Source organism: Triticum aestivum, chromosome 7D (assembly GCF_018294505.1).
Source record: "Triticum aestivum cultivar Chinese Spring chromosome 7D, IWGSC CS RefSeq v2.1, whole genome shotgun sequence".
Lineage (NCBI taxonomy): Eukaryota > Viridiplantae > Streptophyta > Magnoliopsida > Poales > Poaceae > Triticum > Triticum aestivum.
This window is the reverse complement of record NC_057814.1, coordinates 9,044,900-9,067,343: the sequence shown is the minus strand read 5'-3', so window position 1 is coordinate 9,067,343 and position 22,444 is coordinate 9,044,900. Positions and strand designations below refer to the sequence as shown.

The following is a 22,444-nucleotide window of genomic DNA, read 5'->3' as shown; positions in this document are numbered from 1 at the left end:
GGCAAGAGTTGGAGTCACAAATATGGAAAGTTACATCCGGGGTGTTACAACACTCCACCACTACGAGAGAATCTCGTCCCGAGATTTAGGAATGAAAGAACTCAGGATATTCGGAACGGAGATGGTCCTCGCGTTCCCAGGTGGCTTCGCGGTCGGAATGGTGCGACCACTTCACTTTCAGGAATTTGATTGACTTGTTGCGAGTCTTGCGCTCGGTTTCTTCAAGAATAGCAACGGGGTGCTCATGATAAGACAAATGTTCTTGAAGGTCAATCTCTTCGAAGTTGATAGTGCGCTCAGGCGTCTTGAAGCATTTGCGGAGCTGTGACACGTGGAACACATCGTGCACGTTCACGAAGTTGAAAGGCAGCTCAAGTTGATAGGCGAGGTCGCCTCTTTTGCCAATGATTTTGAAAGGACCCACGTATCTAGGGGCAAGCTTCCCTTTGATACCGAAGCGACGAGTGCCTTTCATTGGAGAGACGCGGAGGTAGACATGGTCTCCGATCTAAAAAGCCACATCACGGTGCTTACTATCATAGTAACACTTCTGGCGCGATTGCGCGGCTTTGAGATTATCACGGATGACTTTACACGTTTCTTCAGCTTCAGTGATTAAGAAACTTCACTCATCTCCGGCGACCGCCGCGTAGGTTCCGACAGGTCAGCACAGACTAGCACCAATTTTTTTTGAGAAGCACTTCGGTAGACCCCACTCACAAAACGTATAAAGGGCGATATGGATCTTTGACGTACAGTACACCACCAGATATATACGGGACGGGCCTGGCCCATTTATGTTTTCTTTTTCTTTCTTTTCAGTATTAAAAGACAAAAAAATAGAAGCTGTGCTTCGTGGGATTCCAACCCAGACTGTCAACCTCTAGTAGTCAAGCCGCTAACCACTGGGATACTTTAACTATATTGCAAATGAACTCCTTTCCTACTTCTTATCCGAATATAAAGCTAATAAAAAAGCATGTGTTTCCCACCTGATTTTCTTTAGTTTAGCCCTTGTTCTTTGTTTTTTTTTCATTTTCCTATTTCTTTCTATTTTTGTTTTCTTTTCTTAATTCACAGAACTTTTAAAAAATCTTTAACTTTTTAATACTTATGATTTGTTTTTTAATGAACTTTTCCCAGACTCATGACCTTTTTTCAAATTCATGATTTTTTTCGAGTCTGCGATTTTATTTCAAATTCATGAACTTTTTTGAGTTTGCGATTTCATTTCAAATTTGTGATTTTCTTACAAAAAAATCATGAGCACATGGAACTTTTTCAGTGGTTTCATGCTTGTAACCAAACACATCGTCTACAATTTGGTACGTTCGGGTAGGCCGGAAGGGCATGTTTCGAACACCCTTTTTTTTACCTCCTCCAAACACACCCAATTTTTTTTCCAACCTCGGCATCACCATGCCCAGCATGCATGCCAAGTTTCGTTGGTCTTCAAATCCTAAGCACTGGCCGGACGTGACGGAACGTGCGTTCGGTATCCGAGTTCGTTCAAATTTTGCGTGGGGGGTGGGGGGGGGGGCCTTGGGCATGCCCAACCGCTGGCAAAATTTGGTGTCATTTCATGGTTGCAACCAAACACGGTGTGAGAAAAGAGAAAGAACAAAGTAGAAGAAAGAAATGCCAACAACGGCAGCTCGACAAAGCGCGGATGACCCGCCACCGCTGCGCCCTCCGAAATTGACCCACCATAGACCCAGGCTCCGACCCGCCGCGTACGAAGCAGCACCTCCAACAAAGGATGCGACGTGGACGACGCTGCTGCCCGGACGTGTCCTAGGGTTTCCCCCGGCACGCGAAAGGGAGTGGGGGATGGATATATCTGACACCCTCCAAGAAGGGATGGTGGCAACCGCAGGTGTCACCGCATCGCAGCCGGAAGAGAGCCGGCAAGGGATTTCTCCCGCACTCCAAACCCCTCCGCCCCACCAGGCCGGAGCCAACCAGCCACCTCGCCGCCCACCAGCATGCGCCACCGCGGTCTTGACGCCACCCACGCCGCCTCACCGAGATCAACACCACGAGGCCAAGAGGATGGAGAGAGACACACGAGGCTACAGGAGCAGCAGCACCGGAGCCACGCGGGAGGGAACTACCTCCACCGCCGTCGTGCGGGAGGCCCGAATCTCCGGCGCCGTCGCGGTCGCCGTCCAGACGCAGCAGTAGGGCATACCAGGCCACCCCTGGCCCGGCCAGGCCCGATTTGGGCCCGTAAAGCCCCGCCGGCCACGCTGTAGCAGGCGGCACCAGCACCGCCAGCATCCACCCGCCCATCACCGCTCCCCTGCCTCCCGGAAGCCACACTGACGACCCTCCCCGCCGCCGGCCTGCCCAGACCCAGATGGGGCCCGAAGGGCCCAGATCTGGGCCGAGCGGGCGCCGCCAGATCGCACCGCCCCGCCGCCAACGGCAGCGCCGCCGCCCAGAAGATCCCCCGCCACCACGCCGGAGAGCACCACCGCCGCGCCGGACCACCGCCGCCTCGGAGCACCCCGCAGCGCCGCACCGCCCCGCACCAGAGCGACCCGCGAGGCGAAAGGCCAGTGGCCGCCGCCCGGGCCAGGCCCGGCGCCGGACGCCAGCGACGGCGGCAAGGAGAGAGGGGAGGGGGAGAGCTCGGGGAGGAGGTGCTCGAGGCGCGACCGGTCGCCCGCGGGGGCGACGCGGTCGTGAGAGGGAAAGGCTGCCGTCCAAGAGGGAGAATATTTTTCATTATCTGGTACATTCAGGTAGACCGGAAGGGCAAGTCTCGAACCACTTTTCTTTTCACCTCCTTCGAACGCGCCCAAATTGTTTCCACACGTTGGCATCACCATGGCCAGCATGCGCACCAAGTTTTGTTGGTTTCTCACATTCTATGCTTTTTCTAGGGTTTTCCGGTGAAAAAACTCGAAAACATAGGCCCGACGAGACGCAATGTTTGTTCGGTGTCCAAATTCATTCAAATTTTGCATGACGGACAAACTTGGGCATGCCCAACCGCTGGCAAAATTTGGTGTCATATCATGCTTGCAACCAAACACACCGTGTACAACCTTGTACGTTTGGGTAGGCTGGAAGGAAAGTCTCGAACCAATTTTTTTAGCTCCTCCGAACGCACCCAAATTTTTTCCTCACATTGGCATTACCATGGACATCATGCATGCCAAGTTTCGTTAGTTTCAGACGTTCTATTCTTTTTCTAGGGGTTCCCGGGTGGAAAAGCCCTAAAACGTAGGCCGGACGTGACGCAACATGCATTCGGTATCCGAATTCTTCAAATTTTGTGTGGGGGAGAACCTTGTGTTGGGGAGCGTGACAGAAAACGAAAATTTTCGGTGTAGCGAGCACGCCCAGGACCACTATGGAGACTGCATACAAGGTTTGATCTGTTCCGTACCGAGTCGAAACACAGCGGAAGAAGAGTTGGTGGAGATCGTTGGTTGATTTAAGTCATGTTCATCGGAGAGAAGGGGAGCGATCGCCGCGGTCTCAAATCCATCGAAGATCGAGTCTCCACGGATATCCGCGACGTAGTTCAAGCTTCCAAATCTGACCTGATGGCCAGGGGTGTAGCTATCGTCCTGCTCCAGATGGCCAAGAGAGTTGGCCCGCAGTACGAAGCCGCCGAACACAAAGATTTGTCCGGGGGAAAAGTTTCTCCCTGGACGGAGTCATTACCGACGATCGAAGGGGCCATCGAATCCTTTCGTCGACGGCACAGTGGAACTCTCAATGAAAGCACCAATGTCGGTGTCAAAACCGGCGGATCTTGGGTAGGGGGTCCCGAACTGTGCGTCTAGGATTGATGGTAACAGGAGACGGGGGACACAATGTTTACCTAGGTTCGGGCCCTCTATATGGAGGTAATACCCTACTTCTGCTTGATTGATCTTGATGAATATGAGTGTTACAAGAGTTGATCTACCACGAGATCGTAATGGCTAAACCCTAGAAGTCTAGCCTATGAGTATATGGTAATGAATCTGTCCTATCCGGACTATGCTCTCCGGTTTATATAGACACCGGAGAGATCTAGGGTTACATGAGGTCGGTTACATGAGAGGGAATCTTCATAGTCGATCGCCTAGCTTGCCTTCCACGCCAAGGAGAGTCCAATCCGGACACGGGTATAATCTTCGGTCTTCATGTCTTCATAGCCAATCAGTCCGGCCCAATGAGAAACAGGCCGGACACCCGAGGACCCCTTAGTCCAGGAGTCCCTCACCCGCTGCTGTCCGGTGTGGCCAACCTCGACGCTGCTCTCTGCCTTTGCACCACCATCAAGTCAAGGCCCTCAACATCAACCTCATGCTGCCCATCGCCATCGAGGTGCTCGTCAACCAGTGCGGCAAGAGAGTGCCGAAAGACTTCCGCTGCCCTAATTAAGCTCCATAGATTACTATATGTACTATCAGTATCACCTGCATATGAATGCGATACATGCATTAAATTCTCTTGTGTGGTCACACAGGTGACATATCGAAGTGTAATAATCTATATGTACATGGATTTGCAGCTCTGACTCGCTACTTGTGACAGGGAGCTGTGGAGCATGCATACATTGTGTTTGTTTAACAGCGTATCATATAGTAACCGTATAACATGTTACCAATTGCGGTCTTCCATCGGTTTTGTAGTGTGTGTTTTCTTTTTGAAGAACTATGAATAAAATGTTCGTACTGTGTAAAAGAAGTTTTCACATCCACTTGTAACCCATACCAAGATACTTGTTGAACCATACGCTTTACAGGATGCGGATTTTCGTGCTGAACATCTTGATATATTATACGTTTTTTTGACATCATATACAAAAGTTATAGCCGTTTTACTTTTTCATAACACTTTTTTGCAAAACATGTCCAAATTTAAGTTTTTAAATTTTCCTAACTAGTATATGTAGTAATATAAGTACATCTCGAAGGATTTTATTTTTTGAAGTCTTTATCATTTTCTTTTTTTTTGAGTTTGAGACACGAACCCCTTTAGTCCCGGTTTGAGACACGAACCCGGAATAAAGGGTGCGATGCCCTTTAGTCCCGGTTCGTGTCTCAAACCGGGACTAACGGTCTCATTTGAACCAGGACTAATGCCTTTAGCCGCTCGAACCAGGACTAATGCTCACATTAGTCCCGGTTCGTAGTGCAACCAGGACTAATGTGTATATTGAGCTATGACCAAAGCCCTGTTTTCTACTAGCGTCCTTTAGTACTGGTGTTGGGGAACGTAGTAATTTCAAAAAAATTCCTAAGCACACGCAAGATCGTGGTGATGCATAGCAACGAGAGGGGAGAGTGTCTCCACGTACCCACGTAGACCAAAAGCGGAAGCGTTAGCACAACGCGGTTGATGTAGTCGTACGTCTTCACGATCGACCGATCCAAGTACCGAACGCACGGCACCTCCGAGTTCAGCACACGTTCAGCTCGATGACGTCCCACGAATTCCGATCCAGCAGAGCTTCGAGGGAGAGTTCTGTCAGCACGACGGCGTGATGACGCTGATGATGATGCTACCGACGCAGGGCTTCGCCTAAGCACCGCCACGGTATGATCGAGGTGGATTATGGTGGAGGGGGCACCGCACACGGCTAAGAGAGCTTGAGATCAATTGTTGTGTCTAGAGGTGCCCCCTGCCCCCGTATATAAAGGAGGGAGGGAGAGGCCGGCCCTAGAGGGGGCGTGCCAAGTGTGGGGAGTCCTACTTGGACTCACAAGTCCTAGTAGGATTCCCCTTTCCTTTCCGGAGTAGGAGAGAAGGAAAGAGGGGGAGAGGGAGAAGGAAAACGGGGCTGCACCCCTTGTCCAATTCGGACCAGAGGGGGGCGCGCGCCTCCTTTCTATTGGCCTCTCTCCTCTATTCCCGTATGGCCCATTAAGGCCCAATACTTCTCCCGGTGAATTCCCGTAACTCCCCGCTACTCCGAAAATACCCGAATCACTCAGAACCTTTCCGATGTCCCAATATAGTCGTCCAATATATCGATCTTTACGTCTCGTCCATTTCCAGACTCCTCGTCATGTCCCCGATCTCATCCGGGACTCCGAACTACCTTCGGTACATCAAATCACATAAACTCATAATACAATCGTCACCGAAACTTTAAGCGTGCGGACCCTACGGGTTTGAGAACTATGTAGACATGACCGAGACACGTCTCCAGGCAATAACCAATAGCGGAACCTGGATGCTCATATTGGCTCCCACATATTCTACGAAGAACTTTATCGGTCAAACCGCATAATAACATACGTTGTTCCCTTTGTCATCGGTGTGTTACTTGCCCGAGATTCGATCGTCGGTATCTCAATACCTAGTTCAATCTCGTTACTGGCAAATCTCTTTACTCGTTCCATAATACATCATCCCGTAACAACATATTAGTTACAATGCTTGCAAGGCTTATAGTGATGTGCATTACCGAGTGGGCCCAAAGGTACCTCTCCGACAATCGGAGTGACAAATCCTCATCTCGAAATACACCAACCCAACAAATACCTTCGGAGACACCTGTAGAGCACCTTTATAATCACCCAGTTACGTTGTGACGTTTGGTAGCACACAAAGTGTTCCTCTGGTAAAAGGGAGTTGCATAATCTCATAGTCATAGGAACATGTATAAGTCATGAAGAAAGCAATAGCAACATACTAAACGATCAAGTGCTAAGCTAACGGAATGGGTCAAGTCAATCACATCATTCTCCTAATGATGTGATCCCGTTAATAAATTGACAACTCATGTCCATGGCTAGGAAACTCAACCATCTTTGATTAACGAGCTAGTCAAGTAGAGGCATACTAGTGACACTCTGTTTCTCTATGTATTCACACATGTATTATGTTTCCGGTTAATACAATTCTAGCATGAATAATAAACATTTATCATGAAATAAGGAAATAAATAATAACTTTATTATTGCCTCTAGGGCATATTTCCTTCAGTCTCCCACTTGCACTAGAGTCAATAATCTAGATCACATCGCCATGTGATTTAACATCAATAGTTTACATCACCATGTGATGAACACCCATAGTTCACATCGTCATGTGACCAACACTCAAAGGGTTTACTAGAGTCAATAATCTAGTTCACATCGCTATGTGATTAACACCCAAAGAGTACTAAGGTGTGATCATGTTTTGCTTGTGAGAGAAGTTTAGTCAACGGGTCTGCCATATTCAGATCCATATGTATTTTGCAAATTCTATGTCAACAATGCTCTGCGCGGAGCTACTCTAGCTAATTGCTCCCACTTTCAATATGTATCTAGATCGAGACTTAGATTCATCCAGATCGGTGTCAAAGCTTGCATCTACGCAACTCTTTACGACAAACCTTTTGTCACCTCCATAATCGAGAAACATATCCTTATTCCACTAAGGATAATTTTGACCACTGTCCAGTGATCTAGTCCTAGATCACTATTGTACTCCCTTGCCAAAATCAGTGTAGGGTATACAATAGATCTAGTACACAGCATGGCATACTTTATAGAACCTGGCTGAGGCATAGGGAATGACTTTCATTCTCTTTCTATCTTCTGCCCTTGTCGGGCTTTGAGTCTTACTCAATTTCAAACTTTGTAACACAGGCAAGAACTCTTTATTTGACTGTTCCATTTTGAACTACTTCAAAATCTTGTCAAGGTATGTATCATTGAAAAAACTTATCAAGCGTCTTGATCTATCTCTATAGATCTTGATGCTCAATATGTAAGCAGCTTCACCGAGGTCTTTCTTTGAAAAACTCCTTTCAAACACTCCTTTATGCTTTACAGAATAATTCTACATTATTTCCGATCAACAATATGTCATTCACATATACTTATCAGAAATGTTGTAGTGCTCCCACTCACTTTCTTGTAAATACAGGCTTCACCGCAAGTCTATATAAAACTATATATGCTTTGATCAACTTATCAAAGCGTATATTCCAACTCCGAGATGCTTGCACCAGTCCATAGATGGATCGCTGGAGCTTGCATATTTTGTTAGCACCTTTAGGATTGACAAAACCTTCTGGTTGCATCATATACAACTCTTTCTTTAATAAATCCATTAAGGAATGCGGTTTTGTTTATCCATTTGCCAGATTTCATAAAATGCGGAAATTGCTAACATGATTTGGACAGACTTAAGCATAGATACGAGTGAGATACTCTCATCGTAGTCAACACCTTGAACTTGTCGAAAACCTTTTGCGACAATTCTAGCTTTGTAGATAGCAACACTACTATCAGCGTCCATCTTCCTCTTGAAGATCCATTTAATCTCAATGGCTCGCCGATCATTGGGCAAGTCAAACAAAGTCCATACTTTGTTCTCATACATGGATCCCATCTCAGATTTCATGGCCTCAAGCCATTTTGCGGAATCTGGACTCATCGTCGCTTCCTCATAGTTCGTAGGTTCGTCATGGTCAAGTAACATGACCTCCAGAACATGATTACCGTACCACTCTGGTGCGGATCTTACTCTGGGTGACCTACGAGGTTCGGTAGTAATTTGATCTGAAGTTTCATGATCATCATCATTAGCTTCCTTACTAATTGGTGTAGGTGTCACAGGAACCGGTTTTTGTGATGAACTACTTTCCAATAAGGGAGCAGGTACAGTTACCTCATCAAGTTCTACTTTCCTCCCACTCACTTCTTTCGAGAGAAACTCCTTCTCTAGAAAGGATCCATTCTTAGCAACGAATGTCTTGCCTTCGGATCTGTGATAGAAGGTGTACCCAACATTTTCATTTTAGGTATCCTATGAAGAGGCACTTCTCCGATTTGGGTTCGAGCTTATCAGGATGAAACTTTTTCTTATAAGCATCGCAACCGCAAACTTTAAGAAACGACAACTTTGGTTTCTTGCCAAACCGCAGTTCATACGGTGTCGTCTCAACGGATTTAGATGTTGCCCTTTTTAACGTGAATGCAACTGTCTCTAATGCATAACCCCAAAACTATAGTGGTAAATCGGTAAGAAACATCATAGATTGCACTATATCCAATAAAGTACGGTTATGACGTTCGGACACACCATTATGCTGTGGTGTTCTAGGTGGCACGAATTTGTGAAACTATTCCACATTGTTTTAATTGAAGACCAAACTCGTAACTCAAATATTCGTCTCCGCGATTAGATCGTAGAAACTTTATTTTCTTGTCACGATGATTTTCCACTTCACTCTGAAACTCTTTGAACTTTTCAAATGTTTCAGACTTATGTTTCATCAAGTAGATATACCCATATCTTCTTAAATCATCTATGAAGGTAAGAAAATAACGATACCCGCCGCGAGCCTCAACACTCATCGGATCGCATACATCAGTATGTATTATTTCCAATAAGTCAGTTGCTCGCTCCATTGTTCCGCAGAACGGAGTCTTAGTCATCATGCCCATAAGGCATGGTTCGCAAGCATCAAGTGATTCCAAAATTCCATCAGCATGGAGTTTCTTCACGCGCTTTACATCAATATGACCTAAACGGCAGTTCCACAAATAAGTTGCACTATCAATATTAACTTTGCATCTTTTGGCTTCAATATTATGAATATGTGTATCACTACGATCGTGATCCAACAAACTATTTTCATTGGGTGTATGACCATCGAAGGTTTTATTCATGTAAACAGAACAACAATTATTCTCTGACTTAAAATGAAACCGTATCGCAATAAACATGATCAAATCATATTCATGCTCAACGCAAACGCCAAATAACATTTATTTAGGTTTAACACTAATCCCGAAAGTATAGGGAGGGCGCGATGATGATGATATCAATCTTGGAACCACTTTCAACACACATCGTCACTTCACCCTCAACTAGTCTCTGTTTATTCTGTAACTCCTGTTTCGAGTTACTAATATTTAGCAACCGAACAAGTATCGAATACCCAGGGGCTACTATAAACACTAGTAAGGTACACAACAATAACCTGTATATCAAATATACCCTTGTTTACTTTGCCATCCTTCTTATCCACCAAATATTCAGGGCATTTCCGCTTCCAGTGACCATTTCCTTTGGAGTAGAAGCACTCAGTTTCAGGCTTTAGTCTAGCTTTGGGCTTCTTCACGGAAGTGACAACTTGCTTGCTATTCTACATGAAGTTACCTTTCTTTCCCTTTGCCCTTTTCTTGAAACTAGTGGTCTTGTTAATCATCAACACTTGATGCTCTTTCTTGATTTCTACCTTCATCGATTTCATCATCATGAAAAGCTCGGGAATCGTTTTGTCATCCCTTGCATACTATAGTTCGTCACGAAGTTCTACTAACTTGGTGATGGTGACTAGAGAATTCTGTCAATCACTATTTTATCTGGAAGATTAACTCCCACTTGATTCAAGCGATTGTAGTACCCAAACAATCTGAGCACATGCTCATTGCCTGAGCTATTCTCCTTCGTCTTTTAGCTATAGAACTTGTTGGAGACTTCATATCTCTCAACTTGGGTATTTGCTTGAAATATTAACTTCAACTCCCAGATCATCTCATATGGTCCATGACGTTCAAAACGTCTTTGAAGTCCCGATTCTAAGCCGTTAAGCATGGTGCACTAAACTATTAAGTAGTCATCATATTGAGCTAGCCAAACGTTCATAACGTTTGCATCTACTCCTGCAATAGGTCTATCACCTAGCGGTGCATCAAGGACATAATTCTTCTGTGCAGCAATGAGGATAAACCTCAGATCACGGACCCAGTCCGCATCATTGCTACTATCATCTTTCAACTTAGTTTTCTCTAGGAACATATCAAAAATAAAACAGGGGAGCTAAACGCGAGCTATTGATCTACAACATAGACATGCTAATACTACCAGGACTAAGTTCATGATAAATTAAAGTTCAATTAATCATATTACTTAAGAACTCCCACTTAGATAGACATCCCTCTAATCCTCTAAGTGATCACGTGATCCATATCAACTAAACCATGTCCGATCATCACGTGAGATGGAGTAGTTTCAATGGTGAACATCACTATGTTGATCATATCTACTATATGATTCACGCTCAACCTTTCGGTCTCAGTGTTCCGAGGCCATATCTGCATATGCTAGGCTCGTCAAGCTTAACCTGAGTATTCCGCGTGTGCAACTGTTTTGCACCCGTTGTATTTGAACGTAGAGCCTATCACACCCGATCATCACGTGGTGTCTCAGCACGAAGAACTTTCGCAACGGTGCATACTCTGGGAGAACACTTATACCTTGAAATTTAGTGAGAGATCATCTTATAATGCTACCGTCGATCTAAGAAAATAAGATGCATAAAAGATAAACATCACATGCAATCAATATAAGTGATATGATATGGCCATCATCGTCTTGTGCTTGTGATCTCCATCTCCGAAACACCGTCATGATCACCATCGTCACCGGCGCGACACCTTGATCTCCATCGTAGCATCGTTGTCGTCTCACCAACTATTGCTTCTACGACTATCGCTACCGCTTAGTGATAAAGTAAAGCATTACAGGGCGATTGCATTGCATACAATAAAGCGACAACCATATGGCTCCTGCCAGTTGCCGATAACTCGGTTACAAAACATGATCGTCTCATACAATAAAATATAGCATCATGTCTTGACCATATCACATCACAACATGCCCTGCAAAAACAAGTTAGACGTCCTCTACTTTGTTGTTGCAAGTTTTAGGTGGCTGCTACGGGCTGAGCAAGAACCCTTCTTACCTACGCATCAAAACCACAACGATAGTTCGTCAAGTTAGTGATGTTTTAACCTTCTCAAGGACCGGGCGTAGCCACACTCGGTTCAACTAAAGTTGGAGAAACTGACACCCGCCAGCCACTTGTGTGCAAAGCACGTCAGTAGAACCAGTCTCGCGTAAGCGTACGCGTAATGTCGGTTCGGGCCGCTTCATCCAACAATACCGCCGAACCAAAGTATGACATGCTGGTAAGCAGTATGACTTGTATCGCCCACAACTCACTTGTGTTCTACTCGTGCATATAACATCTACGCATAAAACCAGGCTCGGATGCCACTGTTGGGGAACGTAGTAATTTCAAAAAAATCCTACGCACACGCAAGATCATGGTGATGCATAGCAACGAGAGGGGAGAGTGTGTCCACGTACCCTCGTAGACCGAAAGCGGAAGCGTTAGCACAACGCGGTTGATGTAGTCGTACGTCTTCACGATCGACCGATCCAAGTACCGAACGCACGGCACCTCCGAGTTCAGCACACGTTCAGCTCGATGACGTCCCACGAATTCTGATCCAGCAGAGCTTCGAGGGAGAGTTCCGTCAGCACGACGGCGTGATGACGGTGATGATGATGCTACCGACGCAGGGCTTCGCCTAAGCACCGCTACGGTATGATCAAGGTGGATTATGGTGGAGGGGGCACCGCACACGGCTAAGAGATCTTGAGATCAATTGTTGTGTCTAGAGGTGCCCCCCTGCCCCCGTATATAAAGGAGGGAGGGAGAGGCCGGCCCTAGAGGGGGCGCGCCAAGTGTGGGGAGTCCTACTAGAACTCCCAAGTCCTAGTAGGATTCCCCTTTCCTTTCCGGAGTAGGAGAGAAGGAAAGAGGGGGAGAGGGAGAAGGAAAAGGGGGGTGCACCCCTTGTCCAATTCGGACCAGAGGGGGGGGGGCGCGCCTCCTTCCTTTTGGCCTCTCTGCTCTATTCCCGTATGGCCCAATAAGGCCTAATACTTCTCCCGGTGAATTCCCGTAACTCCCCGTTACTCCGAAAATACCCGAATCACTCGGAACCTTTCCGATGTCCGAATATAGTCGTCCAATATATCGATCTTTATGTCCCCGATCTCAACCGGGAATCCGAACTATCTTTGGTACATCAAATCACATAAACTCATAATACAATCGTCACCGAAACATTAAGCGTGCGGACCCTACGGGTTCGAGAACTATGTAGACATGACTGAGACACGTCTCCGTCCAATAACCAATAGCGGAACCTGGATGCTCATATTGGCTCCCACATATTCTATGAAGATCTTTATCGGTCAAACCGTATAACAACATACGTTGTTCCCTTTGTCATCGGTATGTTACTTGCCCGAGATTCGATCGTCGGTATCTCAATACCTAGTTCAATCTCGTTACTGGCAAGTCTCTTTACTCGTTCGGTAATACATCATCCCGTAACTAACTCATTAGTTACAATGCTTGTAGGGCTTATAGTGATGTGCATTACCGAGTGGGCCCAGAGATACCTCTCCGACAATCGGAGTGACAAATCCTAATCTCGAAATACGCCAACCCAACAAGTACCTCCGGAGACACCTGTAGAGCACCTTTATAATCACCCGGTTACGTTGTGACGTTCGATAGCACATAAAGTGTTCCTCCGGTAAACGGGAGTTGCATAATCTCATAGTCATAGGAACATGTATAAGTCATGAAGAAAGCAATAACAACATACTAAACGATCAAGTGCTAAGCTAACGGAATGGGTCAAGTCAATCACATCATTCTCCTAATGATGTGACCCCGTTAATCAAATGACAACTCATGTCCATGGCTAGGAAACTCAACCATCTTCGATTAACGAGCTAGTCAAGTAGAGGCATACTAGTGACACTCTGTTTGTCTATGTATTCACACATGTATTATGTTTCCGGTTAATACAATTCTAGCATGAATAATAAACATTTATCATGAAATAAGGAAATAAATAATAACTTTATTATTGCCTATAGGGCATATTTCCTTCAACCGGAAATCCATATGTATGCGAGAGCGAGTACAGTAATACTCAGCAAGCACAATATAGAACATCAGTAAATGAGGAACTCCATGATTTCAGATGGGAACACAAAAATATATCTAAAAGCACAATCTTAGAAAGGCTATAACCATCCGAACAAGAAACCAAGCATTTGTAAGAACTTTCTCTTGTGGTGAGCATTCTGGAATGTCCACACAATGCTTTATACCACCGACACTTTCAGATTGAACACGCATGGCATCCTCACCGACCTAGCTCAAGCCCACCAGATTATCCACACCATGCCTTATACCACCGACACTCCGGATTGGACATGTGTGACGTCCTCACCGTCCAGGCTTTCAGAAATAAATATCTAGTGGAACATCCGAGCATCCATATAAAAATCACATTGATCATCAGTAACTCCGCGTGAACCCAAATGGGCGCCAGGATACGAAATCAGACAATAAAAAATAAAAATGAATGCACACAAAATGTTTAACCATACAGAACGGGTGTTCGTCATGCACCTGCCTCAAATCAACTATTAGACAGCAGAATTGTCCTCGACTCTTGAAGCTCTCGAACCTGTTCGTTAAAAATAATTAAGAAGGCTATTTCGAATACTAATCACTTACAACAGTGTTCATGCCTAACCATGTATTGGCATCTTTCATATACTTGTAAACATGGATCCATCAGTCTCTATCTCTTTATGTACATAAGAGGCCAAAATAATTTCCAACCTACAGATGCCTAATTCTATTCGTATAGGCAGTTGGGCAGATTGATTCTTATCTAACTGGGACAATTATTCGGACCATTCGGGATGATGTTTGTGCCATGGATATTGCAGATGTCCTTGTTGGAGAAGCATCAATCTTCCAAACTGCCTATAAGAATAGAATTAGGTAGCTGTAGGTTGGAAATTCTTTTGGCATGTTATGTACATAAACTGGACTCTGAGAAAAGGACTGATGGATCCATGTTTACAAGTAAATGAAAGATGCCAGTACATGGTTAGGCATACACACTATGTTAAGTGATTAGTATTTTAATTAGCCTTCTAAATCATTTTCTACGAATGGGTTTGAGAGTTTCAAGAGTCGAGACAATTCTACGGTCTAATAGCTGAGTCGAGGCAAGTGCGTGACGAACCCCTGTTTTGTAGGGTTGACAATTTTTTGTGCATTCATTGTTATTTGTTATTGTCTGATTTCGTATCCTTGTGCGCATTCGGGTTCACTCGGAGTTACGGATGATCAATGTGATTTTTATATCGATGCTCGGATGTTCCACGGGATATTTATTTCTGAAAGCCAGGACGGTGAGGATGTCACACATGTCTAATACAAAGTGTCTGTGGTTTAAGGCATGCTGTGATTAATCTGGTGAGATTGAGCTAGGTCGTTGTGGACGCGACACTTGTTCAATCCGAAAGTGTAGGTGGTACAAAGCATTGTGTGGATATCCCGGAATGCTCAATACAAGAGAAAGTTCTTACTAATGCATGGTTTCTGTGCGTTGCAAACCGGAGAGTAAATATTTTTTAGCTGAGCAACTATTTTCATTTCAATTCAATTTTTATTCTGACTCGTCATATTGATACCGTGCACCCTACGACCACAAACATGCAACATCTGGGTGGTGCAATTCAACACTGAGGAGGCCAGATCTATAAATTATGTGTCACCGTGACATGCAGCAGATGAAACACAAATTAATATCATACTTATCGGTTCCAATATTAAAGTTTATGACTATCACAAGAATTGTTTGGATATTTTCAAAATAAACATTCATTCACTTCCGATGTTCATGAATTTTTTAAGTGTATGTACATCCTGTTAAAAAATTGTGTGTGTATTCACTAAAAAACAAATGTTCAGTCCATTGGTAAGTACGCACGTGGATTTCACCAAGAAAAGTTACATACGTAGGTTGTTAGATCATGGTATATGTACAAAGTGAGAACCCGGTGCAAATACAACAAGACGATGGATTATAATAGACTCACTATAATCATTTACCTAGCTCACTCCTTGCCAAACATCACATAACATTGCGTGCCGCATGTTAACTTGTAATACGGATCCGCGTCCAAAATGAAGACGAATTGTGCTGTATTGAATAAGGTTGCACCATAAATAGCATTTAAAAATAGTAGACATGTAAAATAACATCATAATCATATTCCACACATTTTTCTAATCAAATTCCACATATAACATGTTAAAATTGGAGTTACGGTTTAAAAGATATGGACATTTACATTTGTGCCCCTAACTCGAATCCACTACTCAGATTTGCACCTAATTTCGATGCCTAGTCAAATTTTCCCCTCTGTCGTTAGTTCCCCTTATATAAATGCCCTTTTGTGTCGTTTCTGTCTGACCAAAGCTCGTTGAGCGTGTACTAGACGTTTTATGGACATCATTGCCCCTGTCTCCTTACGTCATTCACATGCGGGACCCACTCTGAAAAATAAAATAAAAACTCTTTCTCTCACCCCCTCTCTCACTCACTTACTTATGGGGCCAAACTAGAAAAAGGAAAAAAGACTCTCTCTCACCCCTCTCTCACACACTTACAAGTGGTCCAAACAAAAATTATAAAAGTAAAAATAAAACCTTCTCTCTCAGACCCTCTCTCTTCCTGACATGTGGGCCATGGGCCCACAGTCAAGGTCAACACCGGTCCACACCTGGAACACAAGCCTGGTCTTGAGTTCATGTGCTCGCCGGTAGCTCACCGTAGGTGGCCGAATGACCGCAGTCGGAGGGCGCGAGGTGCGGGGTAGCTAGACGACGCACGCTAGTGTGACTGGCGCGGCAGACGTAGGCGGGCCGCCGCACAACCGATTCTGTCGAGCTTGATCATGGCGGCGGCTTCGAGCAGGGGGGTCCGGGCACGAAATCGAGCAGGGAAAGAGGGAAGTAGGCTCGCATGGTCATAGCGAAGACGACATGGCGGTCGGGGTGTTGTACGGTTGCTCGGAGAGGCCGAATTTAGAAAATGAAGACAGGTGGTTGTGGCGGCGATCGGGGTCCCAGGTATCGTCTAGGGGAGGCTCCCTCCTGAATTAACCCTATAGTGCATAATAGAGGAAGATTACGAGGAAGAGAGAGAGGGGGAGAGGGGGAGAGTTGGAGAGAGAAAGAGAAGAGAGGTAGGAGCAGGTCGGAGTCGCAGGCACCTCACCCCGGCGAGCCCCACCTTCAACCATGAGAGAGAGACAGAGAGGAAGAAGATGATCATGACCAGCCAGAGAGGAAGAAGATTATTACTTTATTACTCCCTCCTTCTCAAAACAAGTGTTTCAACACTAGTATAATTTTGCACTAAAGTTAGTACAAAATTGAGACGTTTATTTTGGCACGGAGGGAGTAGTAGTTATACATATTAGGTATAGAATAGAAGATAGATAGACTAGTGGAGCGCTGGTCCCTGAGCGTGGACGATGAGGTGTGTCAATTTGATGCAGACGTGTGCAAGTGGGAGAGTTCCAGCAATCCTGGAAAGATCGTCACGGGGGAAGTGGGCTCCACACTTGGTCAGGTCGACAAAGAAAGTAAACCATTTCAATTGAAAAATAAAAGACAGTACAAGGAACGCCTATATAAGCACGCCCATACCGAGGCATTCTGTTACTCAAGAGCAAGAAAGCTATTCCAACACCGATACCTTAAGCTCTCTTTAGCCGTGCATCTCGCGCAGTCCGCGTCGTGCCGATCATGCCCGCCCACAAAGCCTTCCCAGTCTCCACCGTGTAAGAACAAGTCTTCACCATCGTCCATACCCTGCCCTCCACCTTCACAAACTCCCATGCCCTCATCCACACCCACACTCACCCCGGTGATTCCGACGCCGGCACCGACCCCGACTGTCTTCATCCCTCCACCTACAAACACTACGGCACCCACGCCCATACCGACCTCTTTAACTCCAACAGCGGCACCGACCCCTATGATGCCTCCAATACCAACGCCTATAACTCCGACGCCGGTACCAGCTCCTCTCTCTCCAACACCAACACCGGTGGCCCCAACATCTACACCCGTGATGCCGCCAACACAGACGCCTGTGACACCAACGCCGGCACCGACCCCTGTTTGTCCAACGCCAAACCCGGTGTGGCCCCAACACCTACCCCTGTGATGCCGCTAACACCGACGCCGGAATCGACCCCTGTCTCTCCACCGCCAAGTCCGGTGGCCCCAACACCGACCCATGTTGTTCCGACGCCAGCACCAACCCCTGTCTCTCCAACGCCAACCCCGGTGAACCCCAACACCGGCCCCTGTGATGCCGCCAACACCAACATCGGTGACTCCGATGCCAGCACCGACCCCCATTTCTCCAACGCCAACCCCGGTGGCCCCAACACCGACTCCTATGATGCCGCCAACACCGACCCCTGTGACTCCGATGCCAGCACCGACCCCCGTTTCTCCAACGCCAATCCCGGTGGCCCCAACAGCGACCCCCGTGATGCCGCCAGCCCCCACCCCTGTGACTCCGATGCCACCCCCAGCCACGGCCCCAGTGCCGCCTACATCGACCGGTAAGTGCCCCGTGGACAAACTAAAGCTGCTTGCGTGCGTGGACGTGTTCAATGGGCTGTTGCACGCGGTGAACGGCAGTAGCGCCAGCAATACATGCTGCCCGCTGCTGTCTGGCGTTGCCGACCTCGACGCTGCTCTCTGCATTTGCACCACCATTAAGGTCAAGGCCCTCAACATCAACCTCTTGCTGCCCATCGCCATCGAGGTGCTCGTCAACCAGTGCGGCAAGAGAGTGCCGAAAGACTTCCGCTGCCCTAATTAAGCTCCATCGATTACTATATGTACTATCAGTATCACCTGCATATGAATGCGATACATGCATTAAATTCTCTTGCATATCGAAGTGTAATAATCTATATGTACATGGATTTGCAGCTCTGACTCGCTACTTGTGACAGGGAGCTGTGGAGCATGCATACATTGTGTTTGTGTAACAGCGTATATAATAGTAATCGTATAACATGTTACCAATTGTGGTCTTCCATCGGTTTTGTAGTGTGTGTTTTCTTTTTGAAGAACTATGAATAAAATGTTCGTACTGTGTAAAAGAAGTTTTCACATCCACTTGTAACCCATACCAAGATACTTGTTGAACCATACACTTTACAGGATGCGGATTTTTGTGCTGAACATTTTGATATATTATACATTTTTTTCCAACGTCGTATGCAAAAGTTATAGCCGTTTTACTTTTTCATAACACTTTTTTGAAAAACATGTCCAAATTTAAGTTTTTAAATTTTCCTAACTAGTAGATGTAGTAATATAACTACATCTCGAAGGATTTTATTTTTTTGAAGTTTTTATCATTTTCTTTTTTTTTTACTGAAATGGCGATACACAGGGGGTAGAGTTTGAGACACGAACCCCTTTAGTCCCGGTTTGAGACACGAACCGGGACTAAAGGGTGCGATGCCTTTAGTCCCGGTTCGTGTCTCAAACCGGGACTAAAGGTCTCATTTGAACCGGGACTAATGCCTTTAGCCGCTCGAACACATTAGTCCCGGTTCGTAGTGCAACCGGGACTAATGTGTATATTGGGCTGTGACCAAAGCCCTGTTTTCTACCCGTGTCCTTTAGTACAGGAAATCCATATGTATGCAAGAGTGAGTACAAAAATACTCAGCAAGCACAATATAGAACATCAGTAAATGAGGAACTCCATGATTTCAGATGGGAACACAAAAATATATCTGAAAGCACAATCTTAGAAAGGCTATAACCATCCCAACAAGAAACCATGCATTTGTAAGAACTTTCTCTTGTAGTGAGCATTCTGGAATGTCCACACAATGCTTTATACCACCGACACTTTGAGATTGAACATGTGTGGCGTCCTCGCCGACCTAGCTCAAGCCCACCAGATTATTCACACAGTGCCTTATACCACCGACACTTCGGATTGGACATGTGTGACGTCCTCACCGTCCTGGCTTTCAGAAATAAATATCCAGTGGAACATCCGAGCATCCATATAAAAATCACATTGATCATCAGTCAGTCCGCGTGAACCCGAATGGGCGCAAGGATACGAAATCAGACAATAAAAATTAACAATGAATGCACACACAATGGTCAACCATACAAAACGGGTGTTCGTCATGCACTTTTCTCAAATCAACTATTAGACCGCAGAATTATCCTCGACTCTTGAAGCTCTCGAGCCTATTCGTTAAAACTAATAAACAAGGCTACTTCAAATACTAATCACTTACAACAGTGTTCATGCCTAACCGTGTATTGGCATCTTTCATATACATGTAAACATGGATCCATCAGTCTCTATCTCTTTATGTACATAAGAGGCCGAACTAATTTCCAACCTACAGATGGCTAATTCTATTCGTATAGGCAGTTGGCCAGATTGATTCTTATCTAACTGGGACAATTATTCGGACCATTCGGATTGATGTTTGTGCCATGGATATTGCGGATGTCCTTGTTGGACAAGCATCAATCTGCCAAACTGCCTATAAGAATAGAATTAGGCAGCTGTAGGTTGGAAATTCTTTTGGCATGTTATGTACATAAACTAGACTCTGAGAAAAGGACTGATGGATCCATGTTTACAAGTAAATGAAAGATGCCAGTACATGGTTAGGTATACACACTATGTTAAGTGATTAGTATTTGAATTAGCCTTCTAAATCATTTTCTACGAATGGGTTTGAGAGTTTCAAGAGTTGAGACAATTCTACGGTCTAATAGTTGAGTCGAGGCAAGTGCGTGACGAACCCCCGTTTTGTAGGGTTGACCATTGTGTGTGCATCGTTGTTATTTGTTATTGTCTGATTTCGTATCCTTGTGCCGATTCGGGTTCACTTGGAGTTACGGGTGATCAATGTGATTTTTATATCGATGCTCAGATGTTCCACTGGATATTTATTTCTGAAAGCCAGGACGGTGAGGACGTCACACATGTCTAATACAAAGTGTCTGTGGTTTAAGGCGTGGTGTGAATAATCCGGTGGGCTTGAGCTAGGTCGTTGTGGACGCGACACTTGTTCAATCCGAAAGTGTAGGTGGCATAAAGCATTGTGTGGATATTCCGGAATGCTCAATACAAGAGAAAGTTCTTACAAATGCATGGTTTCTATGCGTTGCAAACGGGAGAGTAAACATTTTTTAGCTGAGCAACTATTTTCATTTCAATTCAATTTTTATTCTGATTCATCATATTGATACCGTGCACCCTACGACCACAAACATGCAATATCTGGGTGGTGCAATTCAACACTGAGGAGGCCAGATCTATAAATTATGTGTCACCGTGACATGCAGCAGATGGAACACAAATTAATATCATACTTATCGGTTCCAATATTAAAGTTTATGACTATCACAAGAACTGTTTGGATATTTTCAAAATAAACATTCATTCACTTCCGATGTTCATGAATTTTTTAAGTGTATGTACATCCTGTTAAAAAATTGTGTGTGTATTCACTAAAAAACAAATGTTCAGTCCATTGGTAAGTACGCACGTGGATTTCACCAAGAAAAGTTACATACGTTGGTTGTTAGATCATGGTATATGTACAAAGTGAGAACCTGGTGCAAATACAACAAGACGATGGATTATAATAGACTCACTATAATCATTTACCTAGCTCACTCCTTGCCAAACATCACATAACATTGCGTGCCGTGTGTTAACTTGTAATACGGATCCGCGTCCAAAATGAAGACGAATTGTGCTGTATTGATTAAAGTTCAACAATAAATATCATTTAAAAATAGTAGACATGTAAATTACATCATATTCAGATTCTACACATTTTTCTAATCAAATTCCACATATAACATGATAAAATTGGAGTTACGGTTTAAAAGATATGGACATTTACATTTGTGCCCCTAACTCGAATCCACTACTCAGATTTGCCCCTAATTTTGATGCTTACTCAAATTTTCCCCTCTGTCGTTAGTTCCCCTTATAGAAATGCCCTTTTGTGTCGTTTTCGTCTGACCAAAGCTCATTGAGAGTGTACTAGGCGTTTTAGGGACATCATTGCCCCTGTCTCCTTATGTCATTCACATGCGGGACCCACTATGAAAAATCAAAGGAAAAAACTCTTTCTCTCACCCCCTCTCTCACTCACTTACTTGTGGGGCCAAACTACAAAAATGAATAAAGACTCTCTCTCACCCCTCTCGCACACACTTACAAGTGGGCCAAACAAAAATTATAAAAGTAAAAATAAAACCTTCTCTCTCAGACCCTCTCTCTTCCTGACATGTGGGCCATGGGCCCACAGTCAAGGTCAACACCGGTCCACACCTGGAACGCAAGCCCGATCTTGAGTTCATGTGCTCGCCGGTATCTCACCGTCGGCTCACCGTAGGTGGCCGAATGACTGCGGTCGGAGGGCGCGAGGTGCGGGGTAGCTAGACAACGCGCGCCAGTCTGACTGGCGCAGCAGATGTAAGCGGGCCGCCGTACAACCGATTATGTCGAGCTTGATCACGGAGGCGGCTCCGAGCAGGGGGGTCCGGGCACGAAATCGAGCAGGGAAAGAGGGAAGTAGGCTCGCATGGTCATAGCAAAGACGACATGTTTGTCGGGGTGTTGTACGGTTGCTCGGAGATGCCGAATTTAGGAGATGAAGACCGGTGGTTGTGGCGGCGATCGGGGTCCCAGGTATCGTCTAGGGGAGGCTCCCTCCC

At 45.3% G+C, this 22,444-nt stretch overlaps 1 pseudogene; it reads left to right on the top strand.

The window, feature by feature from the left end:
- The first annotated feature begins 3,147 nt into the window (after positions 1 to 3,147).
- On the top strand, positions 3,148 to 18,585 carry LOC123170592 (36.4 kDa proline-rich protein-like; annotated as a pseudogene).
- Positions 18,586 to 22,444: the final 3,859 nt, after the last annotated feature.